The 20,703-nt window shown below is 35.9% G+C and overlaps 1 long non-coding RNA gene across 1 annotated transcript; it reads right to left on the reverse strand.

Annotated features, from left to right (window-relative positions):
• Positions 1–461: 461 nt before the first annotated feature.
• LOC115521603 lies at positions 462–20,291 on the reverse strand. Its single transcript, XR_003971119.1, has 3 exons — positions 20,139–20,291; positions 16,961–16,966; positions 462–473 (listed from the first exon to the last, which is right to left on the reverse strand). It is a non-coding gene; the product is annotated as an uncharacterized LOC115521603 (long non-coding RNA).
• Positions 20,292–20,703: the final 412 nt, after the last annotated feature.

The raw sequence follows: 20,703 nt of genomic DNA on the forward strand, positions 1-20,703 counted from the left end.
GTAAGCCATGTAACCAGAGCTTGAATGTATTACCTATTAATCCTAGTGCAAAATAAGAATCATTATCCTTCGAGATGAAGAACTTTAGGCTACAGAGATGATGTAACTTGCTCAACGTCAGTGTGTTCAGAAATCAAGGAGGCAAGGTTGATTATGAGTCAGTTTTGCATACCTTATGACCACTCTGAATTATATCATTGTCCTGGCTGTCATCATACTACTTGCAGAGGAGGTATAAAAGCTGGACTTTAGTGTCTTCTGTCTCTCTCTTCTTTATCCTGGTCTACATGATATCCTACCCTTCCAATCAATGTTCTCTTACAACCAGAGACCCAGGATTCTCTCATATTTATCTGACTGAAGCTTGAGCTCAGAATAGGATTTAACACCATCACATCTGAATGTGTTGTGCTGGATAATCCTTCAGCTATCCTCCTGTAACTTTTTCCTTTATTTTCACAAAGAACACTTCACTTCTGACCCTTCTGTTCAGCAAATATGCAGTGGGGGGGAGGTCAGGGGGGCTCTGATGATGAACGATTCTATGACACAATTCTATAATTTAACTCAATTCTGACACTATCTACCTAGAGATATCATTCAATGCCACAGGTTAATGGCTCAGTCCCATAAGAGTCCCATAAGACTCTCTCCCCCCACACACTTCTGATGCCAAGTGCAAGTGGTAGGTCCTCAGGTTATCTATGACTTCTGTCCAACATGGCTACAAATAAAAGGTACCCATGACATCCTTCCCCTTGGATTTGATTATTTGCTGGAACAGCTCAAACAATTCAGGGAAACACTTAACTTACATTTAGCAATTTATTAAAGGATGTGATAAAGGTATGAATAGCCAGATAAAGAGATATATAAGGCAAGATCTGGGAGAGTCCTGAGTGCAAGAATTTTTGTCCCCATGAAATTAAGGTGCGTCACTCTCCTAGTATAAGGATGTGTTCACAGGCTGGAATGTCCTTGAACCCCATACTATTGGATGTTTTATGGAAGCTTACTCAAGTAGGCATAATCAATTGTTGGTAACATTTTCCTCCCCTCTCTGGACTCTGGAGGATAATTTTAACTCTTAATCATGGCTTGGACTTTCAAGTTACTAGCCTCTATTCAGGAGCCTTACAGAAGTCCACCTAGAGTTACCTTAATGGACAAAAGATGTTCCTACTGTTCTTATCACTTAGGAATTTCTAAGGGTTTTCAAAGTCCTGTGTCAGGAACTGGAGTCAGACACCAGTATATATTTCTTATGATTTCATACATGTATTTGTTAGAATCCCAAGCAGGCTCTGCACTGTCAGCGTGATGCTTAATGCCAGGCTTAATCTCACAAATTGTGAGATCATGACCTGAGCTGAAATCAAGAGTTGGACACTTATCCAACTGAGACACTCAGGCTCCCCTGATTTGAATATTTTAAAACTTAAATGTTCTACTTTAGGTCATACTGAGAATTTTTTAAGATTACATAATTGAGAGATCTATATTGTTTCAGAAATCTCTGATCACCCACATTTTATCATTGATCCATGCACTTTTTGGTCTTAGAATCCATAATGTTATTACAATTTAGAGAAATCATTCTTTTTTTTTTTTTCTTAAACATGTATTTATTATTAAGAGACAGAGAGAGACAGAGCATGAGCATGGGAGGGGCAGAGAGAGGAGGAGACACAGAATCTGAAACAGGCTCCAGGCTCTGAGCTGTCAACCCAGAGCCTGATACGGGGCTCGAACTCACAAACTGAGAGATCATGACCCGAGCCGAAGTCGGACGCTTAACCAACTGAGCCACCCAGGTGCCCCCTGTTTTGTTTTTTTTTTGTTTTTTTTTTTTTGTTGTTTTTTAGAGAAATCATTCTTACATCGAACTGCAACTTTGAATAACCAATGAACATTTGGAAATATTGGATCATGCTAAATGTAATTTAATAACCAATCAGAAATGTGTACTATTTAATTTATAATGGGTTAATACAAATAATTAACTTTTTAGAAAATACACATATTTTAGTCATGAACAACATCTTCTAGCTATTCTGAATTGATTAACGCATTTATATTACTTAATATCTTTGAGTATCTCTCTTGTGATTTTCCGTTTGGACAGAAAAATTTGGACTGGATTATCTTTTAAATGTTTTTCAATTCTTAAGGATATTTTTGGGTTATCACTTTCTTTTGAAAATAGCTTGTTAATGGAGGAACTTGTTGACAACTACATTTATTTACTCATAAATATATTTCATTTCAGCACCTGCCCTATACCAGACATTGTTGAGGGTAATTGGGAAACAGCTTGAATAAAACAAAGTCATATTTTTGCCATACATATTTTCCAGCCCTGGTGGGCTTATAAATAAATAGTTACAATGTCAATAACTACTATACAGACAAATGGAAAGTAAGGGAAAAGGGAGGGCCATGGGAGTGCAGGGATTAATATTTACTTTTTAATGAGGTGACATGTGGAAAGGATTGCCTACCAGGGGAAGAACACCTAGACGGAATAAGAGCATGCATAAAGAACTAGAAATAAAAACTAGGAATAAGGGATACTTGAGCAAGAGCAGGGAGGCCACGGGGGAAATGTGGCAGGAGACAATAAGATAAAAAACAAGACGCAAGTCATGACAGGGCTATAGACCATTGTAAAAGTCTTTTACTTGAAATGAGATGAGGCATCTATGAAGACATGTTGTGGCTTATGCTTTATAATTACTCTGGCTGCTCAATGGAGAACTGACTATGAAAGATGAAATGGAAATATGTAGGTAGTTGGGGCACTGGGCTGGCTCAGTCAATGGAGAATGTGGCTCTTGATCTCAGGTTTATGGGTTCAAGCCTTATGCTGGGTGTAGAGACTACTTAAAAATAAAATCTTAAGGGGCGTCTGGGTGGCTCAGTTGGGTGGGCATCTGGCTCTTGGCTTGGCTGAGGTCATGATCTCATGGTTCATGAGATCAAACCCCACATCAGGCTTCATGCTGATGTTGCAAAGCCTGCTTGGAATTGTCTCCCTCCCTCTCTCTCTGCCGCTCACCCACTCACACACACACACTCTCTCTCTCTCTCAAAGTAAATAAAAACTTTAAAATAGAATAAAATAAAATAATATCTTAAAGAAATAGGTCAGCAATTAAAAACCAGGCAAGAAACAAATGGCATCTTAGACCAAGTGGTTGCACTTATCTATGTAAATGGATATATATTTTATATACAATTTATACATACATATTTTACCATTTATATGCATATATATTATCATGTGGTTTTTAAAGAGAAACTTCAAGAAAAACAAAGGGAAGCTTCAGCATTTGCTGATAATTTGGAAATACAGCACAGAGCATAATAAGCATTAAGGATGTTGTCAACATTGTGTTTTAGCATGTACGATCAAACAGAAAAATAAATCTGCCACATACATGGCAGAGGACTAGAAGATGCTAGTTTGTGGGAGGCAAGAAGAAGTGTGGTTTTGGCTATGTTACATTCAAGATTACTTTGAAAAACTGCTGAACAGAGTACAAATTGGTGTCACCCTGAAAACTGTGTTGTAGTGTCTACCGAGGTAACGTGAAGAATTCCACTCGAGATGTATACCAGATAGAGCCATGTACAAATTACATCAAAATTTATGTGCAAGAAATTTCACACAAGCACTATCGTAACACCCCAAAACTAGAAGCAAACTACTTGTCAACAACAATTTACGATGTATTTATACTGAAACATCATGAAGGCATCCCACAAATGTTAGGAAGAAATAGATGCAGAGGAGTATACATTATATGGTTCCATTTATAAAAAGTATAAAACACAAAACTAGCCTATAGTATTAGAAATTAGGATATTGGTAATTTGGGTGTTGACAATTACTGTCAAAGGACAAAAGAGCAGCGTTTGTGGTGCTGGTAAACACTGCGTTGTCCTTTTAGAAATTCACTGAACTGTACAATTATATTTTAGATACTCTTAATTGTTTTAATCTAATAAAATTTTTAAAATCATTTTTGAGGTACCTAGTTTACCTTTGAATGGCAATGATGATTAGGCAGTTGCATGCATGAACCTAGAGTTTTAGGGAAAGTCTGGGCTGTATATAAAACTGGTAAATTGTTTTCCTCCGACAGATGATTTTGTTTAGCATTATACTCCCTAGTGTCATCCATGTCCTTACAAATGGTAAGTTTTCTTTCATTTTTATGGCTAAGTAGTATTCCAGTGTACATATTTACCACATTTCCCCTATCCATCCATCAGTTGATGGACACTTGGGTTGCTTCTATAATTTGACTATTGTAGATAATACTGCTATAAACACAGGGGTGCTTGTATCCCTTTGAATTAGTGTTCTTGTATTCTTTGGGTAAATAATTACCCAGTAGTGCCATTGCTGGATCATAAAGTAGTTCTATTTTTAATTTTTGAGTCGCCTCCATACTGTTTTCCCTAGTGGCTGTACCACTTTGCCTTCGTACCAATAGTGCAGTGCATGAGGGTTTCTTTTTCTCCACATCCTTACCATCACCCGTTGTTTCTTGTGTTGTTGAGTTCGGCTATTCTGACAGGTATGAGGTGACATCTCTTTGTGTTTTTGATTTGCATTTCCCTGATGAGGAGTAATGTTGAGCATGTTTTCATGTGCTTATTGGTCATCTGGATGTCTTCTTTGGAAAAATGTTTGTTCATGTCTTCTACCCATTTTTAAATTGGAGCATTTGTTTTTGGAGTGTTAAGTTATATAAGTTCTTCGTATATTTTGGATACTAGTCGTTTATTAGATAAGTCAGTCAGAGAAAGACACATACCATGTGATTTCACTCCTATGTGAAGTTTAAGAAACAAAACAAATGAATAAGGGGGAAAGAAAGAGAGAGGGAGAGAGAGAGGTAAACCAAGAAACACTCTGAACTTAAAGAATAAACTGATGGTTACCAGAGGGGAGATGGGTGGGGGGATGGGTGAAATAGGCAATGGGGATTAAGGAATGAGTGCACTTGTGATGAGCACAGGGTCATGTATGGAATTGTTGAATCACTCTATTGTACACTTGAAACTAACATAACACTGTACATTGACTACCTTGAGTTACAATAAAAATTTAAACTGAGTTAGGCTTAGGGAGGCACATGCATGGGAATGGGAACAAAGGCAGAATATGTGTCAGTTGGCTAATGTAGGATGGATGAAGGGGATGTTCTCTTAGGATGGCTCATAGTATGTCAGTGAAGGAGGAAGGTCATCACCTAAAAGTGAATAAAGGTTTGAAAGAGGAGCAGGTATCAAAAATCTCCTATGAGAGCATGATTTTGATGAACGCAATGGGTGTAATAGGATTGCTGTAGGGCACCAAAAGGCCTGCTCCTTGATGGAGTCCACACATTTAAAGTAAGCACCTGTTTAATTTAACGTAAAGTAAACATGTATTGTAAACATGGGTATCTTCCATTTGCACAAAAATAGATAAAGGTACAGAAAGATTAACATCTCAGTTGGAGGAACTGTTCATGAGTAATTGTCCTATTATCCCCAAGGGGATGGTAGCTAAATAGAGATTAATCTGACAAAGATTTACTAAAATCTTGAATGAAGGTGGTTTTCTACTCATGATACCTTTCCTTCTATTGTGTTTTCCCTCCTTTTATCAAAAATAAATAAATGATTAAATGAATAATTGAAACAGATATCAAAAAGCTAAGGGGATATCAAGACAAAACCAACTCCTGGGTAAACTTTCATCTAAAGGAGAGTTTCTAATAAGAGAGCAAATGTTCTCCGGTTTCAGGGAATTCAAAATAGGGTGATGTGTGTTTACATGTATGTATGTTTTCCTGCCTGTGTTTTCACACCACCAAGTTTAATTGTTTGTTTCCTTGACTGTAAAGATATAAGAGGTAATGAGGTCTTCATTGTTCACTAATTGTGTACTTAGGAGAAGTCTCAGGCAGCAATTGTAAATTGCTGCTTTACTCCAATGTTTGGGTTTTCAGTGCAAATAATCACACATACATCTGTTCTCACATAAAGCAAACTGCCTCTGCTATGAAAATAAACAGATGCGGTGAGCATTAAAAATCATCATGGTGAATTTGGTTGATTAGAATTTGGTTGCTCCTGCTTTTGATGCAAAATACCTTTAAAAATGTATATCTATATATCAATATGCTTATATGCATTTGTTTACAAAATAATTACATATATATACATGTATATATATGATATGTATACACATATGTATGCCTACATTGAAATCTTAAACCACATTTTTCAGAGGTTTTTTTAAGAATGATTTAAAAATAATTTAAAGAGTGACATCAGAAAAATGATGCCATAGGTAACTCTCAATACCCATTCTTCCACAGAAACATCAAAAAAAAAAAAAAAAAAAAGCAAAATTGATAGAACCAGCTGTTAAAACTCCAGAAAACAGCCAAAACTACAACAAACAGCAAATCAAGGAACAGCAACTTAAAAAATAATTGAAAAAACTTTGTGGCATTTTTACTTGCCCTTGCCCCACCCCTCTTTACTTTCAATAATGGCTACAACGTCTACACTGAGATTCAGTTAAAGAAGAGTGGATTTAAACAACAGTATACACCAAGACATAGAACACTCTACCCAACAACAATAGTATGTTCCACCCTAGTGCACAGGAAATTCTTCAGGATAGACCAGATGTTAGGTAACAAAACAAGTTTCAATAAATTTAAGAACAGTAAAATCATCTAAAGTAACTTTTCTGACCACAGTGTAATAAACCTATGGAAAGAATGGAAAATTCCCAAATTATAGAATGTTAACAATATTTTTTAACTAACAGGTCAAGTAAGATACAAGGGAAATTAGATGATACTTAGAAATGAATGAAAATGCAAACATAATGTATTAGAACTTATGATATGCAGTGAAGTCAGTACTCAGAGGGAAATTTAGGACAGTAAACCCCTATACTTAAAAAAGAAAGAGAGAAATCTCAAATCAATAACCTGACTTTAAACCTTAGGAACTAGAAAAAGAAGAGTAAACTAAACCCAAAGTTTATAAAAGGAAAAGAATAATAAAGGTTAGAACAGACATGAATGAAACTGAAATTGAAAATCCAAAAGAGAATAAATAAGTTGACTCTGAAAAGATCAACAAATTTAAGTGTTTAATTAGACTATCAAACCAAAAAAAAAAAAAAAGAGAGACAGAGAGAGAGAGAGAGAAGACACATATAATCAAAATCAGAAATAAAAGTGGAGACATTACTGTTGACTTTACAAAAAAAGAAAAAAGAAAAGAAAAAAGATTCTAGGAAAATACTATCAACAACTGTATGTTAACTAATCAAATAGCCTAGATGGAATGGAAAATTCTTAGAAACACGCAAATTACAAAAATTAAATCAATAAGAAACAGAAAATCTTATACCTATAACAAGTGAAGTGATATAATTAGAAAAAATAAAACAACAACAACAAAGTGTCAAAAAAGTAAAGCTCAGGGCCAGATGTCTTCACTGGTGAATTCTACTAATAATTTAAGAGTCAACTCCCATCCTTTTCAAAATCTTCTAAAAATTGGGAGAGGAGAGAACACTTCCTACCTCATTCAATGAAGTCAGCATTATCTTTATACTAATCCCAGATAAAGATATCACAGGACAAAAAAAAAATACAAATGCAGAAGTTCTCAACAAAATAGTATAAAATCAAAAACAACAGCAGCTATTTATACGACTATACAAATTTGATTTAATATGAGAATGTCAATGTAATATACTACTACATTAGTCAAATAAACATCAACAACAAAAAGACATGTGAGCATTTCAATAAATCCAGATAAAGTATTTGAAAAAAATCAACACCCTTTTTGCTAAAAAAAAAAACCAAAAACACTTAAGTTAGTACTAGAAGGAAACTTTACCAACATGAGTGCATTTATGAAAAATCCACAGCTAACATTGTACTCTGGGGTGAAAAACTGAAATATTTCCCTCTAAGATTAGGAACAACACAGGAATGTCTGCTTCCATGCTGATATTCATCATTGTACTGGCAGTTTTAACCATAGCAATTAGACATGAAAAATTTAAAAAAAGCCATTTAAAATGGAAATGAAGATGTAAAACTATTCTATTCTAGATTTCTATTTATATGAAATATCCAAAATAGATAAATCTCAAGAGACAGAATGCAAATTAGTGATTGCCAGAGCTTAGGGAAAGAAGTGATAGGCAGAAACTGCCTAGGGGTAAGGAGTGTTACTTTCAAGTGATGGAAATATTTTGGAGTTAGCTATATGTGACAGTTGTACAATATCGAGAATGTCCTAAAATGCATGGAAGTGTCCACTTTATTTAAAAAAAAAAATTAACGTTTATTTATTTTTGAGACCGAGAGAGACAGAGAATGAATGGGGGAGGGTCAGAGAGAGAAGGAGACACAGAATCTGAAACAGGCTCCAGGCTCTGAGCGGTCAGCACAGAGCCTGATGTGGGGCTTGAACTCACGGACCACGAGATCATGACCTGAGCCGAAGTTGGCCGCTTAACCGACTAAGCCACCCAGGCGCCCCGGAAATGTCCACTTTAAAATGTTGAATTTTATGCCATGTGAATTTCACCCCCCCATATTATTTTAAAGTGAAAAAAATAATAAGCTGGACATATGACAATACATTTATGAATTGTGGTATGTTAAAATAGGCATGGAAAGCTGAGACTTCATTCAAGTACATGTTATAAATAAAAGTATAATGGTAGAAGAGTTGACATTTAGAATTTAATTTCTGTACTTGTATGTGTAAATTATTCTTCATTGTATACTCTTTTCTAAGGATTCATGGTTTTTAGGGGCCTTATTTAAATTAACTCAATAGAAGGGCACCTGGGTGGCTCAGTCGGTTCAGTGTCCTACTTCAGCTCAGGTCATGATCCCACCGTTTCTGGGTTCAAGCCCCTTGTCTGACTCTGTGCTGGCAGGTCAGAGCCTGGAGCCTGCTTTGGATTCTGTGTCTCCCTCTCTCTCTACCCCTTCCCCATTCATGCTTTGTCTCTCTCTCTCAAAAATAAATGTTAAAAAATTGGGATGCTTTATTATTTTAAATAATAAATTAGCTAGGGTGCCTGGGTGGCTCAGTTGGTTAAGCCTCTGACTTAGAGAAAGGATTCCAGTCCAAAGGACCAAAGAACCAGCAAAGGGCAAGGCCTTGCTGACATGTTCTGCAACAAGCAAGGAGGACAGTGTGGCTATAGCTGAGTGAAAGCACAGGGAGAATAGAGTAGATGAAGTTGGAGAGGAAGCCAGAATGCATAAAACCCATCTGGGCATACTGATGCCATGTTACTGTAAATGGTATTAGAGGTATTTGAGCAAGGAAAAAAAAAAAGGACTGAGTTCCACTTATATGTCGATGATAGTACTCTGGATGTTATGTTGAGGACAGTTTGAAGGTGGGCAAAAAAAGAACAGAAAGACCAATTAAGAGGCTTTTGCGGGGCGCCTGGGTGGCTTGGTTGGTTAAGTATCTGACCGCGTCAGGCTCTGTGCTGACAGCTCAGAGCCTGGAGCCTGCTTCAGATTCTGTGTCTCCCTCTCTCTCGGCCCCTCCCCCACCTGCACTCTGTCACTCAAAAATAACAAATAAACATTAATTTTTTTAAGGAGGCTTTTGCAACAATCCAAGACAGAGATGATATACCAGGAAGGTAGCTGACATAGCATTTGTTGGACAGAAAGCGGTGATACAGGTTTTGACGAAGGGTTATTTAATGAGGATTGTGAAAAGACAAAAGAAGTTTGAGATGATTCTAAACATTTTGACCTAGGTAGTGCAAGGTTGAAGTGACCATTAAGGGAATAGAGAATGTGGATAGAATATAACCTCATTTATTTACTCACCTAGCTTAGGAGGAGTTGTGAGTTTTAAATGGTGAAAATATATGTCAGATTATTTGAAATATCTATGTGTCTATTATCTATCTATCTATCTATCTATCATCTATATTTCATCTATTATCTATCCATCTATGTATCTATGTATCTACGTATCTATATAGCTATGTATCTATCTATCTATGTATTATGTATGTATGTATGTATCTATCTATCTATCTACCCATCATCTATCTGTAGGGGTGTGTGTGTGTGTGTGTGTGTGTACACACATACATGCCATATGTATATAACCTATATACCACAGATAAAAAGATAAATATCTGTGATATTTCACATTAGCATGAGAGAGGCTATATATTGTAGATTGTATCCAGATTTGTCACAGAGATCTGGAGCCTGCCAGCCAAGTCCCAGGTCTTCCATTTACCAGCTTTGTGACCTTCGTCAATTCATTTAAAGGCTCACTGCATGAGTTTCCTAAGTACTGTGAGGGTTAAGTAAATTAACCCGGAGTTCAAAAAATAGTTCTTTGCACCTAGTGAGGGGCTATGTTTGTGATATATGTACAAAAGTGAACCATTATGTCAATATGAGAGCCTCGCAGTAGCAGTGACGCTATCAAAATATACAAAGGATGCAGGACACCTAGAAAGTGCACTGACAAACAAAATTCCATACACACACCGAAATGATTTTCTGGTTTAGTACAAAAATCCTTACTATGCTTATAGGCTATTTCTTTCAAACATTATTCACTTTAGCTTCTTAAATATTCAGCACAAGGGAACTTACACTGATATTTTGCGTTAAGCAATTAAAATAAGTTATATCGTATTTAATACACTGGTAACTAATAATACATTAACAACTTTCATATGTAAATTTTATGTAAATATGAAGACATTACAGCTGTTATTATCACTCAGTAGATTTCCAGTAACGGAAACAAAGCTTCAGCACATTACATATTTGGGACACCAATATAAATTTATATTCCTATAATCTGAGGCTCCATTTTGGGTGTAAGGTGGGTTGTATTCTGTGAACTCAAATCCTGATTCTCAGAATTTTTTTTTGGCGGGGAAGATGCCTGGGTGGCTCAGTCATTTAAGCATCCAACTTTGGCTCAGGTCATGATCTCACAGTTCATGAGTTCAAGCCCCATGTTTAGCTCTGTGCTGACAGCTCAGAGCCTTGAGCCTGTTTGGGATTCTTCAGGTCCCTCTCTTTCTGCTCCTCCCCCATTCATGTTCTGTCTCTCTCTCAAAAATGAAAATTAAGAGAATGTAAATAAAAAAAAATGAAATGAAATAAAATAATATAAAGTAAAAAAATAAAATAAAAGTAAATAATTATTTTATTTCAAAATGTGGAATATTACATACCAACAGCAATAAGAATTCCTATAAGATATTAAAATGTCAGATGGTGGGATTATGAGTACTGTGTTTCCTCTTTGTGTATCTTAAAATTTTTCTGTAGTGAGTCTGTATTCATTTTATGCTCAGAAACATATAAATATGCTTTGTAACTAAACAACATAAAAGAAAGTTTGTAACTAAAAAGCAAGCTGTAACATATTGGAAAAGAATAATTAAATCAGCTAAAAAAAATCTTTATGTAATTTTGTTCTGCTTTACTAAACTTAAGTGTATTTTGGTTCAATGAGAAGATCTGTGTTACTTGCATCTTATTTTTAAAGATACTATATAGGAAAATCTATGTGAGGGAAAACATACAGTTTATAACCAGAGTAAAGACACCAAACAAAGATTTATTTGGAGTATACATTTACCTCTGATGCACTGAGTAAAATTATAAAATATATGACAGAAAGAACTAAATTATATAAAAGGTTTTGCTACATAATACATATCCTTGAGCAGGCAACTTCTCTGTGTCTCAATTTTATCACCTAGATAATGAAATGAATGTTTTGGATCATCTCTGATTATCTAAACAGTTGAGTTCAATGGGATTCTTGTACTTTATCAAGTATAATCTTCAACTAAATTCAACTTAACATTTTCCCCTGCTTGTGTAGATGTATATTAGAAATCAAGTGGGCAAATTGTGCAAAAAATTATTTAGATCTGTCAAGAACACACACACACATACATATACACATCACTTTCTGAGAAATCTAGCCTAAATTTATTTAGGTTTACAGATTTAAGATGACTACAGAATGAGAATAGAAAGGAGGTTCAGCTAGGAATGAATTACTAAGTAATACATCAACCTGAACCAGGAAAATCAAATGCAATTCTTTTTTTCCATTCACTGTATTTGCATACAGTGCAATTTATAGGGAGGAAAAAAAGTCATTCTTTCACTTCAGACAAGTTTCTACTGCTTCCTTCTCAGGTAGGTTATTCTGAATAAAAATGCTTATGTACCAAAATGTGCTCATACTTGTGATGTTTTAGATTTTTTTTTTTTATGTATACACAAAAGCAAAGGCTTTTTATCTGGTACCATTCAAGTTCCATTTCTCAGTTTATAGGAACCTGACAATTATTTTTTGGATGAAGTCGTGCTAATCTATTTGAAAGGAAGAATGGACAGAATGCTTTTGAGCTTAGATTAGAGTTTGTGTTTTAGGCATAAGCTATGATGCCTTCAAGGGCTGGCAATGCACATTTGTAGGGGCTGTTCTCAACAGCAACCTATCCTTCTGCCTGACTTGGAATTTTAGATATTAGAGTTGTTTAGCTGGGTTAGGCAACAAAGGTGTTTTGTTTTGTTCCATAAGATCCTTGAAGTTACATGCAAGAACAATTTTTTATGAAGGGTAAGTGGCAGTTGAGTAAAAGAGGAGATAAGACAGTCAAAACAAAGAATAAAAATAAACACAAAAAAACCATAGAGTTCAAGGAGAGGAAATAAAAGGAGTATTAAGTGAGAAAATCACAAAGAAAAGAGGAACTTTTGAAAAGAGTGGAGAAAAGAGAAATTATAGAGAAGAATTAAAAAGTCAAAAGTGGCCATATATTAGGTCTGTTCCACATTCTCTCTAATTTCCAACTGATTTTTTCCTTTACTGTCTCTTTTCATAACTTCTTCGTTCTTACTTTCTTTTCTTTTAAAATTTTCCTGTTTTTTTTTTACTTTTACAAATGTCCCCTAGAATGAGAATGCATTTTAAACATTTTGATAATTAACTGTGTTTTTGCCCAACTCATCTGTTAATTAATTAATTCATTTGCATATGTTATTTGTTGGTTGGTTGGTCATAAAGACAGACTACGTTTTCCAGCTTTCTTTACAGTCAATGTGGATGTATTACTGAATTTTGGCCTATGTAATGTGGGTGAAATAATGTGTGTCACTTCTAGGCTGAAGTAGTTAGAGGTGAATGTAATTTCTCTACTTATTCTTTTAAAAACCACACATAAAACGGGAGACTCTGAAACCATAAGACCATAAGGCATACAGGCCACAAAACAGAAGGAAAATGGGTTCCTGAAATACTACAAGACCAGGAGTATATATGAGATCTATTCTTATGTGAATAAGAAGTAAAATCCAATGTCTATTGACATTTGGGTGTTTATGCTACAGTGAGAATTCCCCCAAAATACTATGGAAGCAAACAAGTCAAAAGCTCTTCCTTTACATTGGTAATAGTCCTCTTTCTCCCCTCTTTCTCATTAATTAATTAATTAATTTATTTTAATGTTCATTTCTTTCTGAGAGAGAAAGAGAGAGAGACAGAGCACAAGTTGGGTAGAGGCTGAGAGAGAGGAACATACAAAATCTGAAGCAGGCTCTAGGCTCTGAGCTGTCAGCACAGAGCCCTATGTGGGGCTAGGGGCTGGAACTCAGGAACCCTGAGATCATGACCTGAGCCAAAGTCGGGTGCTCAACCAACTGAGCCACGCACCGCACCATTTCCCCTGTCTTTCTCATTTAGAAGAAATGTCTTTGTTTACACTTAGCACATAGGAAACCTTAGGGGATGAGGGGGAGAAATTAGCTTAACAGTCTTCAGCAGGCTAGGTTTTTGATGTTTTCCCAACGGCCTCCTGAGCATCATGTGTGTACCAGTAGACTTCAATTTGAGATTTCCAATTTTTTTAACACACACTCACACACACACACACACACACACACACACACATCAATGAATTAATCTGTCAATCAACAGTCAATATACTATGGATTAGCTGATTTGACTTCTTTCATTTTAGTTGAATCATATAGTTGATTAATTTGTCTGAATTACTATTTATTCATGTACCATAGAAACCCAAACATTTGTTTTTTACTTTACTTTATGTTCATTTCATTGGATTTTTACACTTTGATGAAAAGAAATTCAATTTAAAAAAATTACATTGTGTACCTTTTACCCAATTCAGAAAAAAAATTGATGTGAAATAAATTTTTCAGAAGTTCAGTAGAAAAGCTCTCCTTTTATGCACTTTCACTGTAAACTGGAAATAATAGTGTATCTGGATTAAAAGAAATTAAAGGAACTTAGTTCTAGCTTTTTATAAGACTGGAGCCATAAGGACTTCATCCATTTAATATTCCATTTATGGGGGCACCTGGGTGGCTCAGTTGGTTAAGCATATGACTCTCAGTCTCGGCTCAGGTCATGCTCTCATGGTTTGTGAGTTCAAGCCCTGTGTCAGGCTCCATGCTGTCAGTGAAGAGCCTGCTTAGAATTTTCTCTCTTTCTCTGTCTCTGTCTCTCTGTCTCTCTCTCTCTCTACTGCTTGTACTTTCTCTCTGTCTCAAAACAAATAAATAAATAAACTTAAAGAAATATTCCATTCAGAGGCTCCTGGGTGGCTCAGTCCGTTGAGCGTCCAGCTTCGGCTCAGGTCATGATCTCACAGTCTGTGAGTTGGAGCCCTGAGTTGGGCTCTTTGCTGACAGCTCAGAGCCTGGAGCCTGCTTGGGATTCTGTGTCTCCCTCTCTCTCTGCCCCTCCCCCCACTCATGCTCTGTCTCTCTCTGTCTCAGAAATAAACATTAAATTTTTTTTAAAAAAATACTCCATTCATGTTATTTATTGTTATGTAATAAGACCTATTAAAAATCAACCTGTCTCACCTTGGAATCATTGCATAACAAAATTATCTTACATGAGTTAGTGTTTTGGGACATTTTATAAAAATGTACTTAATAAGAAAAAATAAAATAATAAATACATATAATTAAGTTTACTCCAACAAACATAGTGAGTGATTATTATAGGCCAATATTGAGGATTAGAGTTTCAGTTTACATAAAATAATATTTTTTTGTGTGAAAAAAGAGTTTGTCTCCCTATGGAGAGCAAAAGGCAGGTGAATAGGTAATATCTGTATAATATAAATGTAAAGAAGAAATTAAACTATCAGATTTACCAGAAATTTGTTCACATAACACAAAAATGTAGTAGAATTTTCCTTTACTGTTTCAGCCCTCAGACTCATACCTGCCCAGGGTCTGATTTCCAAACAGGGAGAACATTAGTGAGAGATGCTTTACTGATAGTCTAAGTGATATAAAAAAATAGCTGACATCATGTAAAGTTAATCTATAAAGAGAAAATATTTTATTTTTTTAAAAAAAGTTTATTTATTTTGAGAGAGAGAGAGACAGAGAGAGAGAGAGAGAGAGCATGAATGGGGGAGAGGCAGAGATAGAGAAAGACAGAGAGAGAATCCCAAGCAGACTCCACAGTGTCAGACTCCACTGCCCCAATGCGGGGCTTGAACCCATGAAACCATGAGACCATGACCTGAGCCAAAACCAAAAATGAGACACGTAACTGATGGAGCCACATAGGCACCCTGAGATAATATTTTCTAAGGGACACATCACAGTGCTGGGTCATATGCTTTGCCTTCCTAATGCTTTGTTATTATGCCAATGACAAATTACTATGAAAATAAGATCTTTGTTCTTTTAGAGATAATTTTCTCCCGCTGCCACATCCAGTTCTCAATGCATAACCTTCCACTCATGCCATCACTGCAGTCGCTGAGGAAGGGATTTTGATGTTGCAAGTACAAGATGGGGAATTCAGAGGAGTGTAAAAAAAAAATCAGCAACCTTTGAGGATAAACACTATAATCAAAAAGTCATTTGGGCATGGAAAGTTCTCCATTAAAAATTGTGAGGCTCTCTTATAGACTGACTCAAAGTCATTTCAGGGTAGGGTTGTTTACAGACTTTTTGGCTAAGCTATCTTCTTGAGGCTGATCAAGAGGTAGCATGATATTGATATGAATAATGTGTCGGAATCAGAAACATTTGGGTTCCAGTTCTATAGCATTCTTACTTGAATTACCTAAATTCTAAGTCCCAGCTACATCACCTGAATAATGGGATTACTAAAGTCTTTACAATCTGATTGAGATGCTTATGTAAGTAAAGTATCCTAATAAATGGTGACTTTTATGAGCAGGAGTCATTCCTTCTATGCATATGTTAGTAAAATAACTGTATTTTTTTCTCTCTCTCAGTTTCAAGCAAAGGAAAGATGATCACAAGTCATAACCTAAGACTGTTCTTTTTAGTTAGTGATTTTGTTGCTATGCTCAACAACTGTCGAGCAATAAACATTATAAAGCCATCATGGCCAGATATTCTTAAAAAAAAAAGAAAGAAAGAAAAACAAAGTAATAACATCACCACAGTCCTGCTAAAAAGCCATAACCCCAGTTTTCTGTCCATTAGGGAAAGCCAAGCAGAGTATAATCTGCCTTTTCCTGGCATTTTCATTTCTTGTCTAATGGTGCTAAATTAAATAAATGTTGGAGTCAAATCTATAAAGTAAGAGTCTTACTTCATCTGAACTATGCAATCAATCAGCAAGTATCTGTTCATCTCTGGCTGGGTGTGAGGCATAGTGATAGCTGCCAGAGGGGATAATAAAAAAATATTTACTGCCAGAAAATGCCCCTGTATTATAGCTTAGGATATTTCCCATAATAAAAGTAGGTATCATCATCCCCATATGACAAGCATACATATGTAGTCCCTGTAACATGACCAAGGAATGTCTTGTACAGAATGAAAGGCTGCTCTTGAATTCAAATCTGAAATTATCTGACTCCAAACTTAGCCCTCTCATTCCACCTACCCACACTTCAGCCATCGAGCAAAATATCTGCCCTAAAGAAGCTTATCAGCTAGTAGGTTAGATGCACTATGTGCACAAAAGCGTTAATTAACATTGCTAGGCTCCAAAGGAATGGCATGGACGCTGGGACATTTCAAAGTTTTGAAAAAGAAACAGTGATGATCTGAACCTTGGCTGTTTAGATAAGGCTTTGTAGAGCCTTGAAGGCTCAACTATAGGATTTTTTTTTATTGTCAGAAGATGTGAGGTATGGAAGAGTGGTTGGAGAAATGAGGCCTAGGAAAGCACAAGGCATGTTTTGCTAGACTGTGAATATGGCAATTTGATTACAACAGCTGTTTAACTTGAGCAACTAGTAAAAAATAATAATAATAAGGCCAGAAACAGAAGGCATGACTGCCATGTTCCTATTTTAGGCCTTTTTGGGATTGTTCTCTGGCTTAATCATTACTGTCTGAGTCTTCAAAGAGCCTATGTTTTATATCAAAATTCAAATATTACTACAAGTGACATCAATACAGAGCACCTCATGACAATTTGTTCTTGGGAGGACAGGATTTGCTCCTTGGTATGGCTGCCTCTAAATCCATTGCATATGGTGGTCATGTCATATGACTGAGGCCAAGCTAATCATAAAGCCTGTGCTTTCTAATAGATGCTTATCCTGGATTGGCTGTGGGAAATAAGCAAATCTAATAAAAGGACTTCCCTGGAACTCTACGTAGAAAGGAAATTCTCTATGCATTCAGACTGTTATTGGTCTAAGAAAGCATAATTACAGGAGAAGAGGAATGAGGCCAATAAGAGGGAAGGGGGAAGCAGAGTCAAAAGATAACACTGTGACAGGGAGATAGACACACATGCAAAGAGGCAGAGAGAAATACCTGTTTTTAGGATCCCTGAGCCCAGCAGTTTTGATAACTAAAAAATTCAAATACTTGCATAAACATTAATTTTCATTTTTCCCCTTGATATGGTTTGAGTTGGGTTTCTGTCCTTTGTTTTATAGCTGGAAAAGTCCTATTTCATTAAACCATTTACATTTTAATTGTGTGATTCAAGTACCTATTTTAAGACACTTTAAGAGAAGAAAATGGTCTGGGAATCCCTAGGAAGACGGGAGAGTGAGCATCACACAGTCTTACACAGCTCTACACCATACACAGGATGGGAGCAAAATATTTTAAAATATCCTTTACAGAATACATAACCATGATTAACAGGAAAAAGAAAACACATGGGGAGGGTGGATTTCTTCTCTTCAGCCATGAAGAAATAAGATGTTCTAAAATTATCCTTGCACTATCCAACTAAGCAACGGGGAAAATATAGGAAATGCCTATTTCCAGAGACTCTACCACTTGCATCAGAGTGCTGTAATTCACATGCAAAAAAGGAAAACAAACTGAATGAGTAACATTACTGCCTAGATAGTGTGGCTCGAAGTAATTCCCATACTACAGCACAAGGCAGGAGGAACTCAAATTACATTTGGAAATCTCATTGAGTTGGGGAAACAGAGTTTAGAATTCGCAAAGGCCAACACGACTAGAAGGTGCTCAGAGAGGTAAAAAGAACTAGAGAAATAAAGCTCCAGAAATTTACATAGAGGCCCAGGAGTCTTTCCATGAGTATAGTATACACATGCATAACATAAAATCCCATTAGACAGAAAAAAATAAATTCTAAGGAAAGAGTAATTATACAAAAGGATAAGAAACAATTCTCAAAGGTCATGCAGGGCCAGGAATTGTTTGAGTTTCCTTCAGCCAGAGTGTATAGAATATAGTGGGCCTTTGGCCTTAAAAAGGACTCTAAATTAACTCTAGAATATGGTCTATTCTAGTTCTACCCAAAGCAAGTTTAAAAAATAAACCTCAAGAGGATTAAACTAATAGAAAATTAATTTGACTTCCAGCCAGAGAAAATGACACATTCTTTGACTCTTTAGAGGAACACACACACACAAAATAAGGATTCAAAAACTAGAATATTTCCAACTTCTAACGTTCAATCCAAAGTATTAGAATAAAGAATAATAAAATATCACACAAAACCAGGAGAAACATTTATTAATAGAAACTGGCTTGGAAATCACAGAGATGATAGAATTAACAGAAAAGACCATTAACATAGTATTACGAAACTCATTCATATCCTCAATGATATAAAGAAAAAGGAACATGAGAAGAACAATGGATGGGATAAAAAATAACTGAATGAGATTTTAGAGATGAAAGTACAATATCTGAAAAAAAAAAAAACACCGGAAGTGATTAGTAGCAGTTTAGATGCTTTAGAAGAAAAGAATAGTGAACTTTGAGTATCTTTTTTTTTTTTTGTAGCCTCATCTGTTATCTCATATGGTAATAATACAAAGTAATCACATGAAGGCCAGAGAGAAACAAATATGGGGGTGGGGGTGGGGGGGGGAGAAGAACAACAACAAGAAGGAGAAGAAGAAGAAGAAGAAGGACAAGGAGAAGAAGAAAGAGGAGGAAGAGAAGTAGAAGGCAGCATTACTGACCTTTGGATATGAGCAAGTAATCCAGGTGCTACAGATTGAATGTTTGTGACCCTCCCAAAATTCACCTGTGGAAGTCTAAATCCCTGTTGTGATTTATGATTTGGAGATGGTACCTAAGGAAGGTAATAGCTCCTGAAAGTGTATATTAGAGAGAGAAAGAGTGTGAGTGGGGAAGAGGGGCAGAGGGAAAGAGAGAGAATCCTAAGCAGACTCCACGCTGAGCACAGAGCCCATCATAGGACTTGATCCCACAACCTTGATATCATTACCTGAGCCAAAATCAAGAGTCAGACACTCAACCAACTGAGCCACCCAAGTGCCCCTGAACTTTCCCAAATTTGATGAAAACTCTAGCACCATAGATAAGAGAAAGTTCAAGCATGCACATGCACACACACATGCACACACACACACACACATGCACACACATTAAAGTTAGAAAACCCATACCCACCCCCCAAGTAAGAAAAAAAAAAAAAAACACACCAAGGTGCATGTCAAAATCACATTTCTAAAAAAAAAAATGTGATAAGGAAAATCTCTAGAAAACATTAATTACTTTTATAAAACATAACTATTAAGTGGAAAATTCAGATATATTTAGAACGGTTTACCCTGAAACAGCAGAATACACATTCTTCTCAAGTGCACATGGAACATTCTCTAGAAGAGATCACGTACTTGGTCACAAATCAGCCCCGAAGAAGTACAAAAAGATCCAGATCATACCATGCATATTTTCAGATCACAACACTGTGAAACTTGAAGTCAGCCACAAGAACAAATTTGAAAAGCCCTCAAATACATGGAAGTTAAAGAACATCCTACTAAAGAATGAATGGGTTAACCAGTAAATTAAAGAAGAAATAAAAAAAAAATGTGAAAAAAAAAAAAAAGAAAATGAAAACACGACACTTCAACCCTTTTGATGCAGAAAAGGCAGTCCTAAGAGGAAAATACATTGCAATTCAGGCCTATCTTAAGAAGCAAGAAATATCCCAAATACACAATATAACCTTATACGGAAAGCTAGAAAAGGAACAGAGAATGAAGCCTAAATCCAGCAGAAGAAGAGAAATAATACAGATCAGAGCAGAAATAAATGATATAGAAATGAACAAACAAAACCCACAATAGAACAGATTAACAAAACTAAGAACTGGTTCTTTGAAAAAGTTAACCAAATT

Source organism: Lynx canadensis, chromosome C1 (genome assembly GCF_007474595.2).
Source record: "Lynx canadensis isolate LIC74 chromosome C1, mLynCan4.pri.v2, whole genome shotgun sequence".
In the NCBI taxonomy this organism is placed as follows: Eukaryota; Metazoa; Chordata; class Mammalia; order Carnivora; family Felidae; genus Lynx; species Lynx canadensis.